The sequence below is a fragment of the Gorilla gorilla genome, chromosome 10, assembly GCF_029281585.2.
Source record: "Gorilla gorilla gorilla isolate KB3781 chromosome 10, NHGRI_mGorGor1-v2.1_pri, whole genome shotgun sequence".
Lineage (NCBI taxonomy): Eukaryota > Metazoa > Chordata > Mammalia > Primates > Hominidae > Gorilla > Gorilla gorilla.
The window spans coordinates 103,813,464-103,830,096 of record NC_073234.2 but is presented as its reverse complement, the minus strand read 5'-3'; the positions used below and the strand labels follow the sequence as shown (position 1 = coordinate 103,830,096).

General features: G+C 36.4%; 1 long non-coding RNA gene across 1 annotated transcript; it reads right to left on the bottom strand.

Moving 5' to 3' along the window:
• Positions 1-1,546: 1,546 nt before the first annotated feature.
• On the bottom strand, positions 1,547-15,296 carry LOC129525780 (uncharacterized). The gene is made up of 4 exons (XR_008670250.2): positions 15,196-15,296; positions 12,347-12,467; positions 2,731-2,938; positions 1,547-1,682 (listed from the first exon to the last, which is right to left on the bottom strand). It is a non-coding gene; the product is annotated as an uncharacterized lncRNA (long non-coding RNA).
• Between the last annotated feature and the right edge of the window lie 1,337 nt (positions 15,297-16,633).

The following is a 16,633-nucleotide window of genomic DNA, read 5'->3' as shown; positions in this document are numbered from 1 at the left end:
AAGTTATTTTGTTCTTATAGATTTGCAAATGGAAGACTGGGTTGATTAGTTACCTACATGGGTTTTCTTAGAAGTTTTATATGTCTGATTCTTTACCAGCCCATCCCCCAAAATAATGAGAAATCTGGTTAGACTCTGAAGTTGAAAGGGCAATATTATGCAGGCTGATGGGCTCATGGGCAGAAAGCTGGCAAGGAAGGCAGGACTTCTCTCATATGCTGAGATATGAAAGGAAATAGAACATTACAGTGTATTTCACTGCAGTGTTGAGCCGTTTATTCTCTCCCACCCTTATTCCATATCTGTGTGGGTTTAAAGTCACCCAGGATCTGCATCATTTTGTTTTTAGCACCAAGGTCATGTTGAGATTTTACCAACTGTCTTAGCCCGGCAGATTTTCTGCTTTGTTTTGAAAGCTATCATTAGGTTTATACTCAGAGGCAAACATTTCAGCCAGCTGCCCTACATAGAACTGATCTAGTTGTTCCACAATCCTTTAAACGAATTATTACACTCCTCGTCCTATGACGAGTTTCTATTCTTAGGCTCCTTTAGTCTGACATGAATTCTGCAACTCTCCCTGTGCTTATTTCAGGTTTCTCAACTTTGATTTTTTCTTTGTCAGTCAGAGTCCTGAACTTTCTCTAGTCTGCTGCTTCAGCCTTTTACTTTTAAGCACTATGGTAGATTTTGAAAAATATATCTCTTCTGTTGTTTCAAGAAATGTTGGTGCTGCCAGAAGTCTATTTCAGTTTCTTGTGTTCACCACACAAAATAATTTGGAAGCAAGACCACAGTGAAAGTATAGAAGCTCTATTGCAGAGTGAAAGCAAGCACACACTCAAGAGAGGAGTGCATGCATGCTCAAAAGAATGAGCCACATGCCATGTGGTCAGGGCTCACGTATTATATGGATAAGCATGATGAAGGCACAGAATATTCTATAATTAGGGGAGGGGTTTTCCAGGAAATGGGTGAGCAACACCTGGAATGGGGGTACCACCCTTTTCTTAACTAAATATGGTTAATTAGAAACTGTCATGGCATCAGGTGCATGATAGGAGTGGGAGGCTTCCCCACAGAAATGTTACGGTAATGGGGCATAGTGAAGCCAAGGATCAACCGTGAGTCATTTTCGGCCACCTTGGATTTAACCAGTTGCCACCTAGTTTACTTTTTGTTATATTCTTATCTGTGCCTAAAGCAGGATGTCTGCAATCTGTTCATTGTTATAGTCTGTTGTAACAGTTTCTTCCTATTGGGGAGATGGGTCCTTAAGCTAACCTGTCTAGGCCCACTTGTATTGCTTTTAGCCGCCTGCAAATAATCATGCCCATTTGCTAACTGCCTGCCTCATTGAAATGCAAAGAAAGTAAATGCATATAGTTGCCCACTATCTTGAATCAAATTTACATTTTGTGTCCCCAGATGTAACTCATAATCTCACATTCCACCAAATGCCCATACATACAGAGGCAGTTCACTTTTCTAAGCTTTTTTATTTGCAATGCTTTTGGCTTTCATTTTACACTGTCATGGTCACAAACTTAGTCAAAGCCTGCATGCATAAGGATTTTAGTAGTTCCCTGTTTTACTTATGCCTAGTCATTTCCTCCCCCAGATGTCTCAGCATATCACCCAGGGCTGCAGCATGATTTCTGTGGGCCACAAACACTTTTCCCCTGTCCAGGAAAAAAATTAAAAATTAGATTTTATGATTCTATTGGTATAAAGATAAACATAATCTAGTCTGTATTCATTATTAAGTATTAATTATTACAATTATATTCATTTGTCCTTCTCACTTAAAATATTATAAAACATTTGAAATGTGCTAAATGTACTTTGGGCTCTAGAGACTGTGCCTACTGTGCTTAATGGATAACTTAGCTCTGATAATATCCCTAGCTTAATCTTCACAAAAACTTCCTTTCCTTTATGTCAGCGCGTGTGCCTGCACACAGGTGCGTGTGTCTGCACACAGGTGCGTGTGTGTGTATAAATACCATCGGCTCTCTAGTACGTGTAAGATAAACAGATTTTGAAAATATCCTTCCCAGTCAATATTGAAATCCATCATAATTCATTCTCAATTATTTTTCTAGGCAGACCTCTCATAGCTTTTCATCCTAAGTTCTCTACCATAGTTAACTTTCTGACCTCCTGAACAGGATTAGAACATTATGACTTCTATTCATATGCCCCTGGTGCTCCTTGGGTGTAAACCCCAACCCCAGCCCCCCAGCTTCTGCCTTACTTACCAACCTTATGGACTCTGGAGTCAGTATCTATGTTCACACTTACTAGCTTATACAAGTCATATAACCTTAATTTGCCTCCATTTTGTCAACTATAGTATGTGGGAAATAATAGCTCCTACTAAAAGGGTATGGAAGGATTAATGCAATGATTAAAAACAAAAAGTAATACTTATTGAGCATTTACCATGTGCCATGTACTCATCTAAGTATTCCCCATACTATTTGTGTAAACAGCTTAACACAGTGCCTGGCATGAAGAAAGTATTCAGTTTAAAAATTATGTTATTTTCCTATAATATTACTCTATATGGCAAATGCTGCTAAAAAACAAAACTTTCTCTATAACTTCAGCCACAGGAGTAGCTTTCTCCTCTGACTCCTGTAATATATATCATGTACACTCTTCATTTGGTAGTTGTCACATACTACTTAAAAACAGGAATATTGCTTATAAGTCATCTTTGCATACCTTGTACAATTTGCCACAGAGCCTTGCAAATTGCAGAAGTCCACTATATATTTGTTGATTGATTGCTTAATTGATTATATGATTTCTTCATGTCCGGCAGCCAAAAGTCCACTCAGCTGACATATATTGGGAGAAGCGGTGAAGTCAGCAGCAAGGTCAGCAGTGAGGTCAGCAGCAAGGTCAGCAGCGAGGTCAACAGCAGCCCATCCTAAACGAAAAACCACCTTGCAATTTTCCATTCATCGAACTCTACTATTAGCAACTCTTCCACCTCTATATTAGTGTGGAATCAAATCTGGAATTGTGCATAGTCTCTTATGTGGCTACTGGAAAACTGTTTTTCTACCATCTTTGTAGTGCTAAGCAAAGTCACCTGAGAGGAGAGGGCAAGTGGCAGATTTAGTAATACAATTTGCCCCTTACAGAGTATAATTTGGCACCAAAATAATTCCCTTAATCAGAAGACACAGAAGTTGAAATACCACTATTAGTCATTGGTATCACAAAAGATTATTTTGAGTTTCTGCCTTTGGGGTAGTTATAAAGTCTCAGAGACGTCTAACAGACAAATTTTTCTGAAAACACTAATGATTTGTTTTCTCCTGGATGTGTGGAGCGGAGCACTGAGAACTGGGGCAGGCAGGGAGGTCAGAGGGCTTCATAAGAGAGAAGTGAGTTCAGCAGAAGGTAGGCCTTGCATACTTCACCATCTGGTTTTGCTCACTGGTCACATGCCTCTTTGGAGTACAATGCAATCTAGCAGTTCTAAAACACAGGCTGTAGGCCAGAAGTTCCAGACCAAAGTTAGTAACTATGATCCCAAACTTCTTACTTTCTATGAAAACAATAAATATGGCTTTGGCTACTGTAGATTGAAAACATTAGGAATACTCAGACAACTTCCTCTGAATTCTTTTCACCTCTAGCTATAAAATTTTGAACAACATTTTATCATATTTTCACTAGATGTATGTAAAAACTAATTATTATTGACTGTTCTTTGCAAAATTTCTAAAGCAATGGACTGTATATTTGGTAATACTACTTGCCTCTATTGTCTTGATAGCCACAAATCTTGTTTCTACTGCCTTGTGTTCAAATTCCCTCCAAAGACAGTCTAACCACCAGGTTTGTGTATGGATACAGTGCAAGCAGACAAGCTCAGAAACAGCCACCACTGAGAGGTGTTGTGTGAAGGAGATATTTTATTGCAGTGACAGAAAATAAGGTGTGAGAGTAACACAGGTTTGGGTAGAATGTTGGCCCCATGCTTTGTGCCCTTGCACAAATCTTACAACTACTTAGAACTTCAATCATTCTATCCATCAATAGGAAAGCAATATATAACTTAGAGTGGCCTATGAGGATTAAATAGAATTATGATTGTGGAGCCCCTGGAGCAGTGTCTGGGATAGTTTCTTCATATATAGTGGTGGTGGTGTCTGTAGCAGCTTCCTTTAAGATTCTGCGAGGGCCTATAGGGAATGTCAAGGTGTAAGTAAGTCCCACTGCTCAAAAGGCTCCTGGACTAGCAGAGGAGATAATCACCATAAAAGGAAGATGCAGGAAGATGTTTACGTCTCTAATACTCAGAAATTGTTCCATGGAGTTGTTCATAACAGAGCTGAAACTCAACTGATGACCTGTTGTCTCATGGACTTCTGTTTTTCTAGACTGAATCAAGAGACAGCTGCAGCTTCCAGAGATATCCAGGGCCACCTCAATAGCTATGGTGCCTCAGGGACCTTCCAGATGTTTCCATATCTCTGCCTGTGTTTGGTAACAAGCAGGTCCAGTGTCACAGGCAGCAGCTCACTGTGGCAACAAGGCACTATGGTGGATACCAATTACTTTCCAATACATCGTAATTAATCTGTTGCTAGTAACAGTTAAAGTTAAGTAAATGATTAACTTTTCTGCCGCCACTAGGGAGCAGACAGTCCTTGACCATATTACTAGGTTTCTTCCTGCCACCCTTCTTACCACTATTATAGCCCTCAGCATGTAGGCAGAGTGTCACTGGCCACATACAGTGACTGCCGTGTACAGGATAGCTACAGTAACAGAAGTCGCTAGTTAGAATTGAATTTCCAAACAGAAGTTTTAAAAAGCTCTAATCAAGCAGGGCGCAGTGGCTCACACCTGTAATCCCAGCACTTTGGGAGGCTGAGGCAGATGGATCACGAGGTCAGGAGATCGAGACTAGCCTCGCTAACACAGAGAAACTCTATCTCTACAACAAAATACAAAAAAAAAAAAAATCCGGGCATGGTGGCGGGTGCCTGTAGTCCCAGGAGGCAGAGATTGCAGTGAGATGAGATCGTGCCACTGCACTCCAGGCTGGGTGACAGAGCGAGACTCCGTCTCAAAAAAAATAAATAAAATAAATAAAAAATGAAAATAAAAAGCTCCAATGGAAAATATTAGTTTGAAAGTTAGAAAGTCAGGTCCTGGTGGCCCAGAAAAACATGGTTAGAATTTCCATCCTGCTTTGCAGAGTTTGGCCTGGGAAGAGTGGATGTTTCTGACAGAGCGATAGAGAAGCAGTGGTGGAGTGAAGTGTCCAGGAAGCTGGACTGGAAGTCTGTGCCACTGAATCCTGGAACATCCCAGCCTGTAAATACTGCAAAAATATTTCTGAAACCTACAAAGGAAGTGTGCAGTTACTGACTGAGCTGGTGGCATCTCATGAAGACAAAAGGCAAAATCAACAGTTATGTGGCTGCAGCAGAGCAGAGAATATTATATACAGATAAGAATAAAAATGTCACTCATTTAGGGCTTGACAAGCAAAGAGCATTGTACTAAGTGCTTTCACATGTTATTTTTTTAAGTTAAGACATCAAGTGCAGTAGTGAAAATGGGGAAAGAGTAGGACAAGGAGTTTGATCCGTAATTGACTGAATAATCAATTGAGATAACTGACTACCTTTGGACCATCTACATATGTTATCTATTGACTCTTCACAGTAATCCTTCAAAGTAGCTGCTATTACCCCCTTTTTTTACAGGTGAAAAAGCACCAAAAAATAAGAAGGTTAAGCAACCAGCCTGTGGCAGATAAGTAATAACAGAGTTAACATAGAGTTAACATCAGACACAAGGGTCTGGTTCAGGAACTTGCTCTCAATAACATCAGAACAATATCCCCAGGAACAAGGATAATTCAGGGACACATCAGGGAAGAAGGAATGAAAAAGACTTGGATGGACTGAATTTGCTTAAAAGAGTAAGCATTTTAAGTTACGTGTGGCTAAGGTTCCTTGAAAAGGTAAGATGGGCCCATGAGCTAAGTAGCAGACAAGAGTACCATATTTTTGGAAAACCTAATTCTTGACTGTGAAAGTTCACACTTGCTAGACCTATAATGTTTTTTTTTCTCATTTTATCTCATTTGCTGTCTTATTCTGTATGACTCCCTACTTTATTATATTTTTTAGTTGTGACTTTAGGGTTTGTAGTATATATCTTTAAGTTATTATGGTCTACCCTCAAGTGATACTATTCTTTTTTTTTTTTTTTTTTTTGACAGAGTCTCACTCTGTCACCAGGCTGGAGTGCAGTGGCGTGATCTTGGCTCACTGCAACCTCCGCCTCCCAGGTTCAAGCGATTCTCCTGCCTCAGCCTCCCAAGTAGCTGGGACTACAGGCGTGCACCACCACGCCCAGCTAATTTTTATATTTTTAGTAGAAACGGGGTTTCACCATGTTGGCCAGGACGGTCTCGATCTCTTGACCTCGTGATCCGCCTGCCTCGGCCTCCCAAAGTGCTGGGATTACAGGTGTGAGCTACCGTGCCCGGTATAAGTATCATATAACAGCATACTCACATGTTACTTCTGCATGTGTTTTAACCCTTACGATACATTGTTACTACTTTTGCTTTAAACAATTAGCTTTTAAAGAGATTTTTAAAACAAAAGGAAAAAATGTCATTTATGTTTACTCATATATTTACCATTTCCTGTGCTCATCAATTGAATGCAGCTTTCCATCTCATATCATTTTTCTTCTCCCAGAGGAACTACTGTTGACATTTCTGCTGATGATTAATCATTTTATTGTTTTCTATATCGAAGGATGTCTTTTGCTTTCCTTTTTCAAATGTATTTGTGCTGTGTATAGAATTTTATGTTTATGGGATTTCTTTTTTCTTTCAATAGTTTAAAGATGTTTCACTATCTTCTGGCTCACATTGTTTCCAAGAAGAAATCTGTTGTCTTTCATCTTTCTTCCCACTCTGTGCATAATGTATTTTCCCCTTCTGGCTGCTTTTATTTATTTGTTTATTTTATTTTAATTTAATTTTATTTATTTATTTATTTTGAGACAGAGTCTCACTCTGTCAACCTGTTTGAAGTGCAGTGGTGTGATCTCGGCTCACTGCAACCTCCACCTCCTGGGTTCAAGTGATTCTCCTGCCTTAGCCTCCTGAGTAGCTGGGACTACAGGCATGTGCCACCAGGCCCAACTAACTTTTGTATTTTTAGCAGAGATGGGGTTTCACCATGTTGGCCAGGCTGGTCTCGAACTCCTGGCCTGAACTCATGTGCTCGCCTCAACCTCCCGAAGTGCCGAGATTATAGGTGAGCCACTGTGTCCAGCCCCTCTGGCTGCTTTTAAGATTTTCTTTTTATCACCACTTTTAAACTATTTGATTACGGTGTACCTTAGCAAAGTTTTCTTCTTATTTCTTGTACTCAGCATGCATTGACCTTCTTGGATCTATCAGTTTATAGTGTTTATCAAAATTGGAGAATTTTAGACCATAATTTTTCAAATATTTTTCTGTTCCTCTTCTTTCCCTTCTCATTGAGGGACTCCAATTTCACATATGTTAGGCCACTGGAAGTTGTCTCACAACTCTCTGATGCTCTGTCCATTTGTTTTCTAGTCTTTTTTCCTCTCTTTAATTTTGGACATGTTTAATTGTTATGTCTTCAGGTTACTCATCCTTTCTTGTGGAGTGTCTAATTTGCTGTTAATCTCATTAAATGTTATTTTCACCTCAGATATTTTTAGGACTTCAATCTGGGTCTTGTTTACATGTTCAATCTTTCCTCTAGCTTCTTAAACACATAAAATGTCTATAATTATATAAAATAGTTATAATAACAGTTGTAATGCCCTTGCTTAATAATCATATCATTTGTGCAACTTCTGGATATGTTTCTATTGGTAGGTTTTCATCCACATTGTGAATCATTTCCATTTATTTGCATTGCTGGTAATTTTTTATTGAATGCTAGACATGGTAGTAAATTTTACCTTTGGGAGTACTGGATATTTTTATATTCCTATACATATTATCTGAGTCTTCATCTGAGATTCAGTTATTTATAAATAAATTCTAGTGTTTTATCGCACTGTAGGGTGACTATAGTTAATGATAATACATTGTATATTTTTAAATAGCTAGAGGAAAGGATTTTGAGTGTCTCTAAACAAATGACAAATGGATAAGCTAATTACTCTAACTGGCTATTATATTTTATATACATGTATTGGAATATCACTCTGTACCCCATAAATATGTATAATTATGTTAAAGCCAAAATTAAAAATTAAAAACCAGAAAAAATTAGTTTGAATCTTCTGAGCCTTGCTTTAAAGCTTTGTTATGCAGGAACAGAATAGCCTATAGTCTAGGGCTGATCCTGTCCCACCATTAAGGCAATACACTTCTGATTTCCTGATGTGCTGTGAATTGTGACATTTTCCACACTGGCTGTTGGGAAGACAAGCTTTCCCTGGGCCTTTGCAAGTTCCAAGAGTTGTTCCCCTGCTCCTTTTTGTTGGGTGGTGCCTCCACAAATTTGAAGAATTTCCTTCTTACATGTGCTGATTAGTAATGAGCTGAAGACTGGAGGGTGACCCTCTGCAGATCACTGGAGCTTTCTTACTCTCTACAATTTTCTCCTTTCTGGGACTTTGTCCTCAAAACCCTAACCAACTTGCCTTCCCCATACTCCTGCCTCTGTCTCCTCAACTCTGGGAGAGCTCCAAGCTCCACTTGGGTTTTCTCTCTCTTCATGGCATCATGAAAATTCTCTCTAGGCTGTAAGTTGGGGATCATTGTTCTGCATTACTTGGTGTCCAATGCCTGAACATGAATGTTTTATTTTTTGCTGGGTTGTTAGTAGTTTCCAGTAAGAGAGTAAATTCAATATCTTTTATTCTACCTTAGCTGAAAGCAAAAATCCTCCCCAATAATGCCACTTCTAATCCATTTTAGTCCTTTCCAATGGGAAAGGAAAGATGTTACATGCAGATGAAATACTCCCAATTTTAACTATGCATGTGCTATATATTGCACAAATGAACTTGTTGCAGCATATGCAGAGAGGTGAAAAAATAAAAGTTAGCCGCTGGAGTCAATGGTTGTTTTGTTATCTCTTTGAGCATCATGCATCTAACTAGAGTCTAACACTATCAGGGCCTTACTTCCAACCATAAGTTGTAATATTTATCCTGACATTTTGCCCTAACTGGCATTCATATTTGGTTATACAAATTCTTTTGTGTAGCTGTCACATAATATCTTTTTATAAAATAATTTTGTAGAAAGTCTTTATTACTGACTGTATATATTATTAACCTAATTCAATAGCATGTACATTCTCTAAAGATTTACTAATGGGGTTTGACATACATCCTCTTTCATTACACCGTGTGTCAATTCATGGGCAACAGTGTCTTTAGACAATATTTTGATGCACTTGTAACTTCGATTTTTAGCTAAATGAAAGGTAACTCCTTTTTAAAAACTAGTGGTTTCTGCAAAGAGTACAGAGAAGCTTAGCAGCCAAAGAACTTGTCAGTTATTCTTTTATACACTACAAGGGATTCATTTGATTCAATGGACTTAATTGAAGCAGAATATCTTTCATTTCAATGAATCCTATTTTATTAAGCCATAATTGTTAATTTTCCTGTAATTCTTCAAGCTACTGTGTCATATTTGTGACATAGGTTTAACTATGTCATGAGAAAACTATTTTCTCCTTAAACTTTATTATGTAAAATTATTCCATTATTGAATATACTTTTATTACATATTAAAGTTAACTTTTAAATTAAAGCCAAGGAAGACTGTTTCAGCTCTGTAGAAAGAGGATTTAATAACAGTCAATGGTAATATTTATTGAGCATTCACTATACACTCTGCATGTTATTAAAGGCTGTACATTCTTGTTCTGAATACTTATTTTGCAAAAACTCACTACAATTACATTTATAAACCTGTTATATATAAAAATCCAATGCCCGAAGACTTCTGTACATGCATCCATTTTTAACTCATTTCCCAATGTTTGAATTCTGGGTGTTGCTATGTGTTAGGGAAGAGTGTAGTTATATGTAATCCTGGCTCCATTGCTTATTAATTTATGTGTTTTATGTCAGATACTGTTGCTGATGACATATAGATATTCATTTATATATAATTCTGTGAGTAATCATGTGAGGTGGCTACTATTAATTAAAGTAACTAAGTGATGTCCTAGTCAATGTTAGTGCTTAGATTTGAACTAGGCTATTGACATCTGTGCCTTGGACCAGAATAATAATGGCTAGTCCTATTGAATATGTACTTTGTGTTAGGCGCTGTTCCAAGTGCTTTACGTACATTAACTCATTTAATCTTTACAACAGCTCTATAAGGTAAATACAAACATTATCCCCATTTTACGAATGAGGACACTGAAGCCCCAAGAGGTAAAGTAACTGTCCCAAATCATATGATTGAGAAGGGCAGAACCCCAGTCCAGACAGTCCCACTCCCTAGGCCATGCTCTCCACCACAGTGCTTGCCTGCCTCCCTGAGCACGTTCCCTCCTTCCTCTAACGACTGCTGTACCTTGCATCAAATGGAATGGGCAGCCTCACTGTGTCTATCCTATTGGTGAGGTACAGGCAAAGATTAAAAGCAAAGGATAATATGACATCACTATGTCCAAGCCAATCCCATAATCATAGAATTTTAAAATCTTAGATATTGTTTAATCCAATCTCTTCATTTTACTTATGAAGAAATTGAGCCCCAGCTAGGTTAAAAGTTTTGCCTAAGGTTAAATATAGATTTCAGATTTTTGTCAAAGCAGGACATTTAGCAGAGTGCTGGGTTCACTTGTACAACAAATATTGAATGCTCTTGCTCAACAAATATTTGCAGAATTGAATTGAAACCTGGAGTCTTTCTTGAGACTAAATTAGTGCAAAGCACCATAGTTAGAAATGCTTTATAGATCTTGGTAGTGTTCACCAGCTTCTGCACATAAGTAGTGGTTTTTCTAGAAACATGTTTAATAAATAATGGAGTCACAATGCTTACTGTTGCACTGATGTTCCCACACAATTTTCCATTGAGTTAACCTGGAGTTGTTTTATTTTTGTGTGATAGCCTTAAATCTCCACCATAGCAGAGAGGCTGCATTTTCAGAACAGCTGCTCCCAAGTTTAACAGATTCAAATCTATTGATTTTTTTTTTTGACAAGGTAAAGGGTATTACTGTACATTCAAGACAGACATGAGCTGAACTTTACTCCAGTAAAGTAGGGGAAACATTTCAGAAAAGTTGGACCAGAAAAGCCATTCAAAAAGCCCAGCAAATTGAAACAATCTAAAAAAATAATTTAATAGAAAAGTTTTATTCTTCAGCAAGCATTGATATAATTTTCTCATGTAGGTAGCATATATTGATCTGAATGCTAATTTTTTTCTTTTTCTTTTTCTTTTTTACTTATTGACAGAATTAGAAAATGCCTTTACTTTAATTTCTATGAAACTCAAGTGGTTTTAAAGATGTTTTAGATTATTACAATCAGATTACTTCCCCTATCTTAATTAATATATTTTTTCAAATATTTACCTAATGAATAGTATCTTAGCATGGATGCACTCATATACAGTCTAAGTAAATAGAATATGGTTACATTAGTTTATTTTTGTTTCCTTGCAGACTATAGAACGGATATGATGTTATTTCAGCACAGCTTTAAAAACTGGAATTAGAGAACAGAATCTTAGTAACTCAAACATTTTAAAGTCTTGTCTCTTCTTATAGTCCATCATACCTTTAAGAAACATAGTTCATTTTAATCATAAATTTCAGAAGGATTTTAAAGTTACTGTTCCATCACTTAAAACATGTCCAGATTTTACTGGTCACCAATATTTTCATAGGTTTTGTTATCCAAAAATAGCAAAAAATACTACTAATAATACTCAAATATACTAATCATACTAATGCATAAAGTACTATGCTATCTAAAGTAGTGGTTTTTTTTTATAGGTAACGGTTTGAATTGTGGGAATGTAATGCTTCTGTCCTAGGGCTTTTTGGACAAAAAAAAATGCTTGACTTCCATAAATAATATTTTTAACTTTTTCCCCGAAGATTTACTTTGAGTTTACTTGCTTTTTTTAAAAGATAGGTAAGTTATTTTGCACTATGTTGTAAAGAACTATAGTTTTTTATATAAAACGTTTTAATTTTAATTTTAATATAATTTGTCTAAATTCATTATACATAGTTTTTAGTAGTTCTTACTTTTTTTTCAAAACACATGATAAAAACATACCAGTGATGTGGCAAAATTTGATTAGGCAACTTACCAGTAGAGAAAATCTTCAAAGACAGTCTTGTATGCTTTTAATTTAGAATGGCAGGCTGTAAACCTCTGTGGCTATGAGCTCACAAGAGCTGTTATTTGGTCAAATTGTTTTCTGAAAATTTCTGTGATAAATTGCAATATAAACATACTATTGTTAAATTTAGAGACAAGATTTAAAAAATTATTACCCACCTCCCCCTCCCCATTCTTCAAATTGCTTAATTATCAGGGAAGGTAGATTATTTGTCCTCTAAAAGCAAATGATGTTGAGTAAAAAATAAATGCAACCTTTTTATCAAATGGTTATTAACAGTGACCCTTTGTTCAGTTTAACATATTTGTAACAAAACAGGCACTGGGAGGAAATGCTTATTCCTTTAACAGAACCAGGATTAATAACATGAAAAACCCCAGCAAGTATAGAAAAACAACTTCTTAATGATATATAATTAATAAAGTATGCAAACTTATAACTCCACCTTTAAGATGAGCTTGCCACTCATTAATTTCTACCAATAAGCTATTAGGCATGTATAACTGTTTTGATAGGTCAATTTTTAAGACTTTCATTTGACTGATGACTGATGGCTTCACCAAGTTCATCTAATATACTAACATAAGACAAAACAAAAACTAGTATTTTGGAGAACTAAGAATGAAATACATAACGTATCATTTTATGTTCTCAAAAAATGAAGTTTAAATGTAATAGGTGCTTTAATCAAGAGAAATAAAAACCTGTTAGTTAAATAAACAAGTAACTATGTTACTGATTGAACTATCAGTACAATTATTGATCTTGATATATTTAGAAGTTAATTCATGACATCCAGATTTAATGACAACTTAAATTAAATGAACAAAAGTTCCAGTTCCTTCAGTTTTTAAGGTTTTTGAATAACATTTTATTTTAAAGGTAGAAAACAAAATTATTTTTAAAATAAGCATCTTTATATTTACATGATTTTAAAATGTTAATTATTGTAATAATAAGGATCACAAGTCATGCCAACAAATTTTCCCATTTTAGTATGTAATTCTTTGTTTTTTTCTAAAAGTGATATATAAAATTGAATTTCTGCACTGAAGAATATAATTAGAAACATGCCTTTTCACAGATGTGGATAGTGAGATGTAGAATACTGAGCCAAAACAACATGACCAAAGAGACAAACTTCTCAGTGGCAGGAGAGTATCTGACAGCAATAAGGGTTTACAAGAATGAATATGTATTATGTCCCTAAGCACTCTACATGGATTATCTATGGTATAAGTAATAGTATTACCTCATTTTACAGAGGAGGAAACTGAGGCACTGAGTAGTATTTGCCTAAAGTGGTAGAGTGGAGCCTGAACCCAGGCACTTTCTTATTCTTAACAGTCATCATGTCTTGTTTAAGGCTTTTCTACTTTGAATGGAATGTTAACTCTTTTACGGAAGGAACCACATCTAATATTTCTAACATATTTTTCAAATTGCCTTTCCTAGAACTGGTGCCTTGTAGATGTGCAATAACAATTTGTTTCTTAATTGATATTAGCATCATCTAGGTACATAAGCAAAAACTCATTATGAAGATCATAGTTCAATTTCTAAAAAATGGCCTCACTGAAATGTATAATGTTACTTAAGTTTATCTCTTTAACATTGGGTGCTTTAACAAAGATCTTTGAAAGTGTAGCTGCACCAGAAACTTTCTGGAAACAATGGATATAAAACTTGCTTTAAGAAATATAGTAAAGAAGATAGATCTCATGTTAAGTGTTTTGATCACAATAAAAACAAACAAAAAGAAATATAGCAAAACATCAGAGACTAAATATTTTAAGTAATTCAAAATAAGTTAAAAAAATAAAAATTAATAACTAAGCATTATTATTTTATTATAATATTGACTGAATCTAAATTAAATGTCTGATATCCAAACTTCATTGAAATGGTTACCTGGAATAGTTCTGAAATTTGGGGCTGTTGTGAAATTTGCTATAAAATATAATGTTTAAAAAAAAATACTTCCAACATGGTAGAATCATTTGTGCCCAAATCTCTTCTCCACCATCCTACTGTTGCCATGCATATGGCATCAAATTAGACTAAAATTCTCACTGTATACATAACTAAAAGATTCCGTTGTAGAGTTAAGGAGTGGAAGGAGAGGGAAGAATGCAGGCTGAGAAAAAAGGAATCAGTATCTCTTAAGAGCAGTCAAAACATCTACATCATCAGAGAGCAGTCCTGTCTGCCTTTTCTGTTAGAGCATTGATTCATCATAGAAGCTAAAAGACACCTTCAGACATTAGAGAAGGATCTACTGGTCAGATAAGTTACTGTGGACCTTGGGGGAAGTAGATGATATCACTCCTGCCCAGGATGTTGGAACTGGGATAGAAATGGCTTGGGATGTGTTGATAAGTATAGCTCAACTGGAGCTAGTTTTTACCTACTGCGTTCTTCCTTAGCCCAAAGGAAAGTAGATATTTCCTAATGGTTTTTCAAAAAACGTTTAATGTCATTAAATTCACAAAAGTTTTATATTCTAAATATTTCAGCTATTTATTGTTGTATAACCAACCATTCCAAAACATATTGGCTTGAGACTACAATTTATTATTTGTTATGATTTTGCACATGGGCTGGGTCAGACAGTTGGTTCCTCTACTCCCCAAGGTATCAACTGAGCTGATCATGTGACTAAATTCCACTGGTGGCTCAAATGAGGATGGAACACCAAGATGGCCCCACTCACACTGTATGGCAGTTGATGCTGACTGCTGTGTGTGGTGCCTCTCATCCTCCAGGGCCTTTCTTCCCATGTTACTTCCCCAAGTGCATAACCCAGGCTTCCTTACATGGTAGCTGGCTTCTGAGAGAGGTCAAGATGAGGAACTGCACAGCATCTTAAGGACTAGGCCTGAGAGTTACATATATCCCCTCTACAACATTCTACGAGTTAAGGCAAGTCACCAGGGCCAACTCAGACTCAGTGAGTCTGATGAGATCAATAGAGAAGTCATATTGAAAAAGGACTTGTAGGATGGGAGGGCTTGTTGCTTTCATCTTTGGAACACTCCCATACCAAATAAAAGTAGTTGTGCAATAAATCTGAACTCTAGTTCAATACTATGCGTGACTGTTTCCCTGTGGGGAATAGGATGAGTAATGATTTAGTCAGATGAGCATCTGCTTTCCATTGATGCAGTTCATTTTATTATGCAAATTCAGTAAATACAAAAGATATCTTCTTAGCCTTTGCATAAAAGTTTACTCTGAAGAGATCAGATAGGTCATTGAAGGCCCTCAATTCACTCATTTCTTCTTCTAATGAGTAAATACTGACAGACAACAAATTATAGGCTGTGTCAAGGGAAAAATTGAGGTCTGGCTAAAATTTTTATTACCTTGGTATGGCTTAGTGTTAATTTTCTCTAGCCAAAGTCATTAAATGAGCTAATATACCTATTTTGTATCACTAGGAAAATTTAAAATCAATAACTAGAAAAACAAAATAAAGCAAATAAAAGACACTTTTTATGTATAATTATAGATTAAAATTAGGTGCTTTTTTGTATGTGTTTTGTTTTTTGGCTGTTCATGATCTAAATCTGTTCATATGTCAAAGAATCCCTCATTATTCACATTTTGGTGGGGAGGGGAACTCAGCCTTCCCCTTGGCAGCTGACAAGCGTTACATATTATCTCTCCCGGCCATTAATGGCTGGATTGTTGGCACATGACCTAGGCCTGGCACAGACACACCAGCTCTAGAGGAAGTATGCAAAGATGCATACTTTCACTTAGAAATTGCTCATGGTGATGAGGATAAAGTGCAGAAACCCTGGGCATGTCCTTAGCTGAAGATGAATGAGGATGATCCAGGGTGAGGATGCCCCCAGACCATGCCTAGGTGTCCTGCTGCCCAGCTCATTTAATTCCTGAGAAGTTTTTTTAACCTCAGGGTTTTCTGAGTCTGGTTGTTTGGCCTTCCAATCTCATTTCAATAAATTATTTCTCTGCTTAAGTTATTTAGAACCAAGTAATATTGTAGTTTTACAACTATAAATTGTTCCACCTGACTAACTAGGCAGGTGGAAAGTTTATTCATTTTACAAATAGTTATTGAAGAATTAATATGTAACAGGCACTGTACATACAGCATTAAAATAAATAAATAAATAGACAAAATCTTCTCCCCTCACAGAGCTGTGTTCTAGTCAGGGATCTGGGACAACACAACAGGAAGAAAACAAATAACAAATAAACAAGTCAAATGTACAGTATGTGATATTT